Below are 12,870 nucleotides of genomic sequence, written 5' to 3' on the forward strand. Positions count from 1 at the left end.
AGGCGCGTCGTCGTCGTCGACGCGTACTCGCCGGAAAATCGGACCGTTTTAGGCGAGCGCCGACAGCCGGCGCCTTTTTGACAACGCGCTAATTGCCCGGCGCCTCTCGGTTTGCGTCCAATTGTTTGTTCTACAACAACGGCGGCCCTCTGCTTCCTCCCCCCGCCTTTGTTTGTTCCGCACGTGCTTCGTCGTCTCGTCCGCGCGAGCTGCGTGTGTATCTCTCTGCCCGGCTCGCTTTGTCTTTTTCGCGGCTCGGGGAATTATCTCTCTCTCTCGCCGTCTCTCGCCACGGCGCTCTCTGTTCCCACCAGACGTGCGCATTAAAATACCGCTCGCAGGAGGGCTCTCTTCCTGTCCTTTGCCGTTTCTGAGCCGCACGGTGTGTGATGACATTTTGTCACAAAGAGCTGCTGCAGTGCGCGCTGTCTCGATATTTGCTCTCCCGGTGCGCTGAAGCGTCTGTAAGGAACGGCCGCGTAACGTCAAGGTGAATAGCGGTTTTGATTCGGTCTCATAAATATTTTATTTCCCTCTCGGTACACCTGTTTTGGTAATCCTGCGGATGCCTCTATCCGCATCGGTTGCGTCTATTACGAAAATCGGCTTTCGACTTTTGAAAATGACAGTTTTTATGACTGCACAACATCGGTTACATGCATTCGCGTTACTTAGGTTACTGGAGACGTTCCGTAGCGATGACACTCCAGCGAATGTGAAACACGAGTGACCCACTTGTGCAAACACCGTCGTCGCGATCAGGGCGGCAGTTCGCGGGTGAGTACGTGCTGAGGGTCGTTTTCTCCGCTCCCTGCCGATGCATACTTTAATTTCCGGCGCGAAAGAAAATCCCCCGAAGCTCTGAGCAGTGGCTGACACGTCAATCCGCGCTCGCTTCGCTTTTGCCGTCGTCGCAGCTGTTTGAATCGCGGAGGCAGCTCGGCGTAGAGATGTCTTTCTCTTCTTCTTTTTAGCGGCTACCAACTTTACCGGCGAGGTTACGGGCGAAACAGATCCGGCTGTTCGCAGCTAATTACGCCTTTGACGTGCGTGTGTTTTGCGTGGGGAGGTAGCGCGTTTTATTTATTTTTCCACGGAGCGGCTGATTACTTAAACAGCTTAAGCACTCGTAAGCACTCTTTTATCTACGCACAAGAGGCTGAGTGCAATCTTAGTTGACAAGCATTGAGAACCGAGTTCTTTCCAACACGCGCACTGTACACTGTGAATCTCAACGGGATTCTTTTTTTTTTTTTGTCTGCAATGCGAATTTCTCTAATGCTTTAGCACTCTGCTGTGAGCCTTTTTTTCTAAAATTTGGTTCATCTGGGCCGCCATCTGGACCTACTTTGCGTAGAAGATTCATTTGGGGGAGCGTCCCGCGGGATAATTATAACCACAGACGTTGCTGCTTCGTAGCATTGCCTAGAACGGATCAAAGAAATACCCGTTTGTCCGACGTTTCCGCGCAGCAACGCTATAAAAAATAGTGGCATGGACGGACATTCATTTTGGGAGCAATGTCCGAATGAGTACGCTGTTCTTTAAACCGCATTAATTACGCGTTATTCCGGCCACGCACGCTAACTGTGCAGTGATTGGTTGGCGTTTGAAACCGGCTAGAAACGCCCTCACTTGACACAGAAGCTGGGTCATCCAGAGCAGGGAAATAGCTGGGCGGGCTCCTGTGCTTCAGTCCGCCTTTTCCTTTGTAGTCTGTGCGCCCTTTGGAATCGTGAATGCTTTAGTTCGCTCGTGTCTTCTCTCGGCTATGAATTAAGCGTTTTTTTTTTTTGTCCCGAGGCTATTGACTGGTGTGGCCAACCTTTTTCTATCGCGCACAGACTTTGACAGTGCGCAAACAAAGGGGAAAAATGCACTGGGGCATTTGAATTTGAATTAGACTGGACAGAAATACGGCATGTGCTAGTCAAGAGCGTGTATCCTCTTCCGAGGCACGGCTTTGGTATTGAGCAGTGTTGTCTATGCAAATAAGCCTTATAGGCCTTTCTTACTTTAGGGAATATCCTCGTCCTGTTAACCTTTCTAATATTTTTGATATATAGCACTGGGGCCCAATAATAGTTGCGCGCTAACAACTGACTTCCAGCATGTACATTTCCTCTGTCTCAATGTACCGCTTCTGTGCGGCGGAGCACAGAAAGGCAAATGAATCGGCGATGCTGGTGGTTGGGCCAGTGTTACGGGCTGCAGTAACGACGGCCGCTGCAGTGCGCTGCAAGAATTTGCCTCCTTGATCGGGAAAGGAGGCAAAAAGAAAATGTTTTCAAGAGTGTTCAAAGGAGCCATGAGGACAAAACACAAGTTCGATTCATTAGAAAGATTGCCTCGTTAGAATCATACTGACACCACCGTTAACGCACACTTCGCTCAGCTACATAACTAGGAAAAAACGTAATGACCATGCGACCCACTAGCTTATTTCCCGCAACAGAACCTATGATGTCACATGAGCTCAGCTGTGCGATTGGCTGAGGACGGAAAAAGTCGTAAGACAACGCCGCTTACGCCAACGGCCAGTGTCCTGTAAAACAACTTCAAAGCGGCGGAGTGCTGTGCAGCTAAAACAAGCATAGTGCGCCCAGTACCAACAGCAGTACGGATCGGTACTTCTTAGCTTACGTGCGTTTTTGTAACTTTCATCGTTTACCGCACCATTCTTACTGCTGTAAAATGAATATGCATTACACTTAAGCGCAAATAGTTCGTTCGGAAAGCCTATAAGCCCAGCCTTAAAAAGTAAACGCAATTAAGGCTGGGCTTATAGGCTTTCCGAGCGAACTATTTGCGCTTAAGTGTAATGCATATTAATTTTACAGCAGTAAGAATGGTGCGGTAAACGATGAAAGTTACAAAAACGCACGTAAGCTAAGAAGTACCGATCCGTACTGCTGTTGGTACTGGGCGCACTATGCTTGTTTTAGCTGCACAGCACTCCGCCGCTTTGAAGTTGTTTTACAGGACACTGGCCGTTGGCGTAAGCGGCGTTGTCTTACGTGACCCTATTTGTCGACCCCAGGTTTCATGAGAGGATCACTTTTTACAGTAACAAAAACAAGCCAGGTGCAAATACGCTCAAAAACAAAGCAACGGCGGACAACGGTTCGTGGATGACTATAGCAGCGCCATCTGGGAGGGCTGACGGACAGCAAGGCCGCAAACCCGAATGACGCAGTGGAAGTTCGCTTGAATGCACGCGCTTCTGACGTCATTTGTGACTACGAAAACTTACGATTTGGCGGGAGAACCAAATTTTAACCTAAACTGATCAATTTCTCAGTGAATACGGCATCATTTGCTGCTGGAAAAGCGCTGGGGGCGCTACAAAACGCGAAATCTTTCGAATAAAACAAACTTGTATTCTGTCTTCGTGGCTCCTTTAAAAATTCTCAACGAGGGCAGGTTCTTATAACGAGAATCCACCCAGTTTTGCAAGCGATGTGTTTCGGGCATTGAATAGCAGCGTTCTTGAAAAAAGGGATCCTGTTGTTGAACCGTGCGTAAAGAAAAGGGATAAAGATTGCCGAATGTTTTAAACGCGCGTATATTGGCTGGTGTGACAGGTTGGTCTGCTCATTTCGCTTTTCTAAAGCTATATGACGGTCTGATCCGGCGGTCTAACGGCCCCCTAAATAACTGTCCCTACGTGCCATGTGTAACCCCATCCCTGAGGGCCTTCGGGTTCTTTCGTCGGTATTTTTGCGGCCTGCTTCTTCACCCTTTGAACGCCGGACTATGAAGCAGCTTTCAAAAAACTGAAATTGGTGTTGATAATGTGCATTTGGCTTATAAATTACCTGTGGCAAAAAAATACAGCCACATTCACAATGGCCAAGCACGTTTTTAAGAATGTTCCATTTTGGAACATTGACGTTTCCAATACACAAAACGCAAAAGTTCTCTGGTACATATTTTGTTGGCTTCAAAGTGGAACTGCTTGCTCTTAGTAACCGAAGACAAGCCTTTATCTTTTTGAAATGACTCCGAAGAGTATAAAGAGTGAAAACAGTTATCTAGAAAAATCATCCTCGCTGTAGGTCAGTCAGCATTTCACACGCCGTGGTAGGATGGGAAGCACTTTCTGTACAGCCACTTTTGGCACACTTGGCGCTGGTTAGTTTCGTTTTTTTTTACACTGCGCACACCTCCCCTGCGTTGCTGGTACGCGGTGCCTGGTATCTCTGTTGTCTTTGGGAGTGCGTACAGTGCAGTCATGTCAGCCAGTAAACCAAGGTATTCCGGAGAAATTGTTTTGCTGAACGACTCAAATGGGCTTATGATCGCAAGCTCAGGAAATGTCTCAAGCAAGAGCTGAGGGTTCTGGCTGGCCAGTGGTTTATTGAAGGTGACATGGTCGCCCCAGTCTGCACCAAGCGACGGCTGGGGGGGTTTTGTTTTCCCGGTCATGGCTGAAGGTTTGCGGCATTTTTTACAGTCAGTTGTCTTCGCGCTGGCTTTTTCCGTCGTGGCTCAGGACTCAAACATTCAGTAGGCGACACGTCTTCATCGCTGCACTGCATAACTTCTGCAGACCCGCAGATATGCTCGGGAACAACTCCAGAAAAGTCGTTTTCCTGCACGTGCTCGGCAGTAATATTGCCATCTTCATCAGGCGGCAATTGGCATATAGATGCACCTTTGCGCTTCTCATAGGAAAGGCTGAACAAAAGGTGAATTGCAGCCTCCAAAGTCAGGAAGCGTTGTGCCATAACCGAAACGAAAATTTTGTTGTACAGAACGGTGGTAGCACAAAAGAACACTAGTTATAAAGTCACTCCCCACTTACATTCACAAGGACTGAGGCGGCTATTCGCTGCAGTTGAATGGCGCTCCTTTAACTTGCCAGAGAATCTATAAATAATGCCAAGTAAAGGCGGGGAAGGTAGCATTCAAGCTTCTGCAAGTGTTAACTCGAGGGCGCCACCAACACGTGAAAACGAGAAAAAAAAGTGACGCGAAGTGCGGTGGTCGGTATCCGTGTTCCTGGCTCCAACGCCAATGTTCCAAAAATGGAACGTTCCCACAAAACTCTCCAAACAGAAAGCTAGAGTGGCTTTATAATTTTTTATATTACTCGCAGAGTAATCGCTATCTATCTGCCGATGTTTTGGTTCTGCTTTGCACATTGCAACATTACATTTTCCAGCAAAATGTCGCAACAATCATGTGGTGGTGAAGAAACACAAAATATGCCTTCTTGTAAACATTTATTCAAAGCCTCTAAATGGGCTGTTAACAAAACTCAAAATTGTGATGTTTTTCATAACCATCAGTGAGTATGCGAAAACAAAAATATGAAAATTCGGTATATTGGGAAGGAAATACAAAATCAGGTTTTGTGCGTTCCAATTTGGAACATTGGCAAGTAAAAGGTTAATCCTGCTGGTGGAAAGAGCAGACTACAGTCCACCTGGATCTTAGTGCGCTTGCCGTTCTTACCGAAGCTGATGTCTGCACTTATGGTTTGTATATGTAAAGGCCGATACAACCAGACATTGTGGCTGTAGAGAAGGAAATGCATCGGTCGGCACCGCTGATGGGCGCCTAGCGCGTGGCAAGGTTGCACTCCGTACGCGTTACGTAGGCTCGCGTTGCCCAACATCCTCGCTAGCGATCCCTCGGCCATGGGGAACGTGCGCGGGCGACGAATGGGTTGGTTGGCCAACACGGGGGCGCCTTCTCGGAGCTGTGAAACCCGAAGAGGTGGATAGGGTTCCCTCCTCGAGTGCGAACGTGTTCCAAGTGGCGACGCCGTGTGCTTCATTGTAGCGCCTTCGTCGGAGGCATTGGCCTCTCCCTCTCGCTCCTCCTTACGCCCGTCGTTGCTTTGTTTCTCACGTCTCCCTCTGTCTTCTTTGGCTTGCGCGTCTGTCCCGACACGTCGTCGTACGCGCGCTACTGCGCTCGTCCGCCAGCGCTTGGCTGTGCTCGTTGAGGTGATTGGATTTTTGTTTTGTTGCATCTGGCTGCTACGCCGCGTGCGGTGTTGTTCGTCCTGATTGATTTTGGAGAAACGGCCGTGGGGAGCGGTTAGGTTAGTCGGGGGGTCTGCTCAATGAATTTGCTCTCTGGTCCCCTTCGAGGCCCTGCTGGCGTCATCTCTCTCTCTCTCTCTCTCTCTCTCTCTCTCTCTCTCTCTCTCTCTCTCTCTCTCTCTCTCTCTCTCTCTCTCTCTCTCTCTCTCTCCCATTTAAGAGAATACTGCTCCGAAGGGGTAAACAACTGTTTTATTGTTTTTAACTTGCCAAGACGGAGTTGCCCGCAGCGAGGCCGCCGAGCAGTCACTTTCTCCAAGTGCATGTTGGTGCCACGACGCGTGTTCGTGCGCGTGGCCGCGAACCCGCACTTTAGCTGACACTGTGGGGGTAATAAATGTCATGGAGATGCAATTGCGCGGTTCTCGGTAGCGCTGTGGGCGCGCCGTATGCTGGTGCAGGTGCGGAGCGAGGTACAGCAGCTAGCCGTGGCCGTGCCCGTCGTCGTCGTCGTTGTTTGGCAAAAAAAAAAAAAAAAAAAAAGGCTGCCGCTGTAAAGTTTAAATAAAAAAACACGTGTGATCCTATGGGATTTGAACCGTGGTCTCCTCAGTAGCTCTCCCATGCGCTATTACTGAGCTATTTCCGCACTTTGTCAGCGGTAGAACAAAAAGTTGCTACCGTTGCTGCGCTGTTGGCGTATATGCGTTTCCTAGTCAGTACAGCCAGCCGTCACCTTAGCTCGGTTATGGGTGTTATATCACAGCATAAACGTACCTAAAGCATGCAAAACCACCCGAACTAAAATAACAGCCAAAACGGACCTACAATGGTAGAAAACCACGGCGTAAAAGAATATTCAACAGAAATAGCCAAAACCGACCGAAAAGGGGAAAACCCGCAAAAGTGTACAAGAAGCAGTAGCTGAAACTGACCAAAAGGCAACTAAAATACCCTAAATCCCATTTATAATGCATAAAGATGTAATAAATAGATTATATGCGTGATAACAAATGTTAATATTCAACTTGACAAACCCTTGAAAATGAAAAAAAAAAAAAAGCGGTAACGGGATTTGAACCCGGTTTCGGATGTTTGCTTCGCATTACGAGACAAGCCATCCTGAGCGATTAAATTGAGGGCCACAAGCACGTGGACATAGGTTGAAACATGCCCCTAGATGGCGCCATGTGTCGCTTGGCTGTGCTGACTAGGAAGCGCCTATACGCCTGTTCCTTACTCCGTGGCACATGCGCACTTGGAGGATATGCCAGGAATTGGGAGAGCGGCTAATATGTTCTCTTCGCAAAATTCGCAAAGCTCTAATTTGGAAATGCAAAAGAATGTGTTTCGCCTTACACCTGAATGTGGTGGCACGAGAGTAGAACAGGCGCATATGAGTCGCGCAGAATCCTGATTCTAGGGATGGTGTGGCGTGAGCCAGTTTGCTGGCGTAATTCGCGCCGTAAGACGAAGAGACACAGATGCGATGTAGCAGAAAGAAAATTTGTGAAGTATCGTCATGCTTTCGCCTTCACAGCACGTAAGCAGACTTTATACCCGTGCCACGTATACGAAAAATGACAATAAGCGTTTAAGGCCTTAAGATACCGAATGACATTATTCGGGCAGGCCGTGCTACACGGATACACGCGAAAATGCAAAGGCATTAAATGTTTTAAGCGTGATTCTGATAATGACCAAAAAGAGAAATGCACTCGTATTTTAAAAGTTTGTAACGTGTAGAAAAACGTCTTGCAAGGGTTAAAAATGTTTTTTTTTTGTAAAAGAAAACATCATGAAAAATAGCGTTTTCTAAGCAATGGTGTGAGTCGTTTCTAAAAGTGGCTTCAGCAGCTGCCAGCGGTAGTCAAATCCGAAAAATTCAAAACGACGAGTAACACGATGTTTTGCCTTTTGCCGCTGTTTTAGTGAACTTCGTCGTATTCAGAACATCGCCGCCGAGAGTGCACAAAAAATTGTCTTACTTCGAAGTTCAGCCACGTTTCCGCGTCAACACTCTGTTGCTGCGAGTTTCGTTGGTTGCATTTGGCGGTCATCGCGTTCGAGAGTATGCCGATTTAAGGCGTTCGTGAGGGCGAATGAGTTGTGCGAAACTCCTTAAACCAAAAATGACATTAGAGCGAATGGCGTTAGATTTTTGCGTGTAGCAGCGAATTAATGGCATTAAAAATTAATGCGTGAAGCACTTAATCTAAGTTTTCGTGTACGTGTGGCACGGGTATTAAAATGCACCAAGGAATTTGTGGCCATCCTGGAGTCATTTTTGGCCTCGCCGTGTCCACGGGATAGCCGCTGCTTACGTCGTTCCACTACGCTGGAGTCCTTGGCGGCTGTCCCGGAAATTTTAGGCTATGCGACGTCATTAAGAACAAAAGCACAAAAAAAGCTCGTCTCTGGTTGGTTCTAACGCCTGTCGATTTCACGGCGATTTTTCGGAGAATGTGTGCCTTCTTTTGTTTTTATTTGGGCGATTGTCTGCGCTAACGAGTAAGCTTTTAATCCGTTTTTTTGTACGTTGCATCACTGCGCATGCGTCCCACTGGCCGCTACCCAGCACGAGTTGGGTAGCGGCCAGTGCGTCCCACTGGCCGCTACCCAGCACGGGAAAGCTGCACAATCATGTGCAGCTTTCCCCCTCATGGCAGTCCTTTCAACAGTGATTACTCCGCAATTTTTTAGCAAAATGAAAAGTTCTTTTGCACAGCTAATACTTGGGGTGAATACTTGCTTTGTGCACCGTTTCAAGTCGCGCACGTTGCGCGACTGGGTTCGTGAGCCATGGGAATTATCCCATAGAAATGCATGGGGAGTTAGATTTGACAGCGAATTACACAAGCAAATATTCAGAAACCTGAAATCTTCTTTTAGCGTTTTAATCTTCACATTGACTTCTAGCTTTGTGCCAAATATAACTTTCCTAAAGTGGTTTTTCTAGGTTCCCGAGAGGTTGTAATTTTGAGCGAGAAAGCTGGGTATGGATAGGCTTGCATGACACACCTGTAGGAATGCGGTAAGGCTTGGTGCAGCTGTTGTATGCTTTAAAAAAAGAATCACTGTCAACGTGGAAAAGAAACCCTGGAACAGTGAATGCGGTGAAAACAAAGGGAATAGAAAACCCTTTGTTTTCTGTCGTAATCGGTGTACGGTGCTCTGGTTTTAGAGGGGTAATAAATTCGTCACCCGAAGCAGTCGTACTCACGGCGTCTAACAGTTAAAAGGGGGGAAAAAAGCACGAAACTGCGATAGAGGGCTGTTCTATTAATTTTTTTTTCTGCTATTAAATGTTGTGCAGGCACGTTAAGGGCTGACGCAACTGATGGGGACAGTCATACCTGGGGCGGTATTCTCGTAACTGTCCCTTTCGAAAACGTCCCTTTTGCGTCCCTTTCATCGTGACGTACTTCCGGTTAAGCAGTGGGCCTTTTATTCAAATAGCGTAACTGTTGTTGCAAACGCATTTTAAAGAACTGAAACCGTATCAGAGTATCTTTTATGTGTTTATTGTTCCACGAGCGAACCGCGACGAAAAATCGTCTGCTCCAAATCGTCTGCTCCGAGTAGCCATGGCTCATAGCTCCGCCGTGCTTGCATGGCGTCACATCCTGGTGTTCCCTTTTAGGCAATCAGGGCTCGCTCAAAAGGGACACTTTTGAAAGGGACACAAAAGGGACAAAACATGGGAATACCGCCCCTGGTTTCATACAATTATACCTAGACAGTAATCTGATGCTGGTGTGAACGCAAACCCCGGTACGGCGTATGCGCTTTTGCTGGTATAAGTAGATGCGGATTCAGACTGCTTGGGCCCGAACCATTCCACGGCTGCGCAAATGGCGGTGTTTTTCCGAGTAAAACAGTGATTAAACAATGTACTGCTTACAAATTGTTGTGTTCAAGAAACTTATTCGCTAGAAACAGGTATCGTACAAAATAAAACAGCGCGTTAAGATAAATAGCAAACGTGCGGAGTACGTCTGCCGCTTGCTGCCAAGGACGGCGCGACGGGGACCTGTTTAAAAACAAGTTGTTAACGTCTCGTCGCTGGTATTGTTATCAACCGAAGTCTTGTTGAAATAAAATTGTCAGCGACCTCAAACGGTATACGTGGAATAGTTCAAGAATACGCGACTGCTGCCGTCTTCCGCATACTTTGCCGTCGTCTGTGTTTACCTTTCCGCCCCCGTCTCTTTCGTGCACGTTGTGTCAGAAACGAATCGCTAACAACACGTCTGGGATGTTATTAATAAGCATACAAAGCAATATGCCTTCACATGCGCCGGTTGTAAGCGGAAGTGGAGATAATTTGCGCTTTCCTGGAATAAAAAGTGCGGAAGATCGAAACAAAGTGAGTGAAGAGAACGAGCATGTCAAGTTTGTTAAAAGTAGCGTTTATCGAAAAGAAGGGTGCTAAGTTTTATTGTTCGCATTGAAGACGAAAACACACACGTAGGCAAAAGTTAGCTGCCAGTTTTTATTCTTGTTTTTCTCCCCTTTTTGCTTTTTTTCTTTCTTCACTTCGCATTTCAAACAGTAGGATGTTCCCTTTGTTACCTTTCTGTCTGTTACCTTTGTGTCGCATTTAGATTTTGGATGGAGAAGCTACGTGCTTTAGGGCCAAGCCTACAAATATATGGCTCAGGTAAACGAGAACGGGATGTTCAACTCTACAAGGCGCTGTTGTGGCTCTCATTCGCAAATTTGCCCCAACGATATGCCAGCCTCTAGCGATGTAACTAGGAAGGATACGCAAGGTGGCCTGACCTGCATGTTAATTTGCACCTTGTTCAGCTCGTTGTTTTTCCTTTGGCAGATACAAGAAGGGATTGTTCTTGCCGTTGTCATTTTTCGCTGTAGCATTGGTCACGATATAAAGGGTGTCTTCTTGCCTCCGTGGGCGTGACGCAATCCGGAGTGCTCGAGTGAGCGGAAGTGAGCACTGGCTTTATTTGAACCATCTTTTCCCTTGCTTTCATATCCCACAACGGTGACTCTTGGCTCCGTTGGGGGATATTCCACTTTGCGGTAAAACGCGCAGGATGTGCTTTCCGGTTAGGTTCGACGGCAGAACGAGTGAAATAATTTGACTCGTTGATAATTTTATTCGGCTTGGCAAAGTGGTGACAAAAGAGCTATATTACGAACATTCAAACTCTAGTAATCGATGATGTTCGTTGAAGGAAAACACGTATTAAGGGAAGCGCTACTTTTTTAATGCATAGAGGGGGCGTAAGGAACGTGTTCCATTTCAAATGCCTGTTTGTGAAGGCCGTATAATCTCAGCCAGGGGGCACTGAGAAGAATGCGCAATCGAGTGCGTCATTTACGCCGCCGACTCCTCCCTCCGAGGCGGCGTGGCCTGAACCAAGGCGGCCGTGTTGTGGTATCTAGACAGACGGCGCGTTCCCGCAATGTTGTCATGGTTAGATGTGGCGCCGGCAAATCACTCGTAAAGCATATGCATTACGCGATTTTTGTTCGCGAAAGGAGGCTTCGAAAGAACTCGTTCAACCGCAGATTTCACTTACGTCATATCCGTCACGACAGTGACGCCAGTACAACGAAGCAAGTGGCCTGTAAAGGGTGCTCCCTTGCACACAGGGTCTTCTTCCGGGGAAGCAATACTTCGGGTTGTTCGTTTTCGGGTTTCATATTTTAACACGAAAGTGTTTCATGCCGGGATACATCAAGATTTCACTGACGTCATATCCGTCACGGAAATGACACCAGGACACCTTTGCCGAAGCAACCCGCCATCAGGACGTCGCTTGCCAACCACGCCCACAAGACAGTCGCCGACCCGCAAATCATGCTCAGCTGCATATTTCGCCGCACATTTAACTTTCTTGTTTTGCCGATTCCTATGGCAGAGGGATCAAGCACAGTTCTGTTCGTGCCCGGGTAAATTACCTGTGAAAACAAATGTGGACAAAGCCGTGCTTATCTGGCATTGCAGCAACGAATGGAACGGCGGAGCCTGTGTGTAGATGTGAGCGAATGGTTCGTCGTAATAAGGGTCGAGCTCATTGTGCTTCCTCCTTCTCTTCCGTTATATCTGCGTCGTGCGCGTCGCAAATGCGGCGGCGAAATCTACGGATATGGGATACTGCTGTCGCTTGTGAAACTGTACACGGTCGTCGGCGCAGGGTTCGTTTTCACGTTGATTCGCTCGCTGTCGTCTTCCCGATTGATCGCGTCACTCCGGCGTGCATATTAAATGTCACGCGTGCTACAGAGACTGACGCGGTTCGCCGGCACTGCGGCGACGTTAGTCATGCCAACGGACCGTCGTGCTGCTAGTGGTCTGTCGTAACAGCGGTAACGCAACAGTTCGTTGCCTCGACGCGTTCGAAGTGTAGGTATTCCGTAACGCTCTCGACGTTGATTGTCTGCTTATCGAGTTTCTTTCACGCGTCTTCTCGTTTCGTAAAACTCGCTTCTTCATAAAATCGGCTGGCGTTTTATAAGCCTTGTACGAGTTTCTTCACCTCAGCGACAGCCGCACTTTCACGGCAGTTGGGTCTCAGCGTCGCCGTTGATTCCGAACACACCTAGAGTTCATTTTCATCAGGTATTGACGCTTTACAGCGGCGAACGTGAGCGCCGGGTTGTCAGTTACGCATTTCATCCTAAGGTTGGTAACCCCGCCGGTGTCGTTCACTGCTTGCCCGCAGGTTCGGTCGGAGAGAGCTGAAATGGTGGTCACCGGTTAGGTGGATGTGACTTAATCATTCGCAGGCAGGTTGTGACGCATCCGCAGTGAATAGGCAGCGGCGAACTGCAAGACACTCTTCATGCTGTCCCAGTGCTGCTCGGGCAGGAAATGCGGGCACGGGTCAGTAGCAGCCCGGTT

General features: G+C 47.9%; 1 protein-coding gene across 1 annotated transcript in view; it reads left to right on the forward strand.

Moving 5' to 3' along the window:
• Nucleotides 1-12,870, forward strand: part of LOC144174167 (uncharacterized) — a 239,773-nt gene that overhangs the window by 23,831 nt on the left and 203,072 nt on the right. The window lies entirely within an intron of this gene.

Source organism: Haemaphysalis longicornis, unplaced genomic scaffold, assembly GCF_048455015.1.
Source record: "Haemaphysalis longicornis isolate Haplotype H1 unplaced genomic scaffold, Haemaphysalis longicornis Haplotype H1 scaffold_3, whole genome shotgun sequence".
In the NCBI taxonomy this organism is placed as follows: Eukaryota; Metazoa; Arthropoda; class Arachnida; order Ixodida; family Ixodidae; genus Haemaphysalis; species Haemaphysalis longicornis.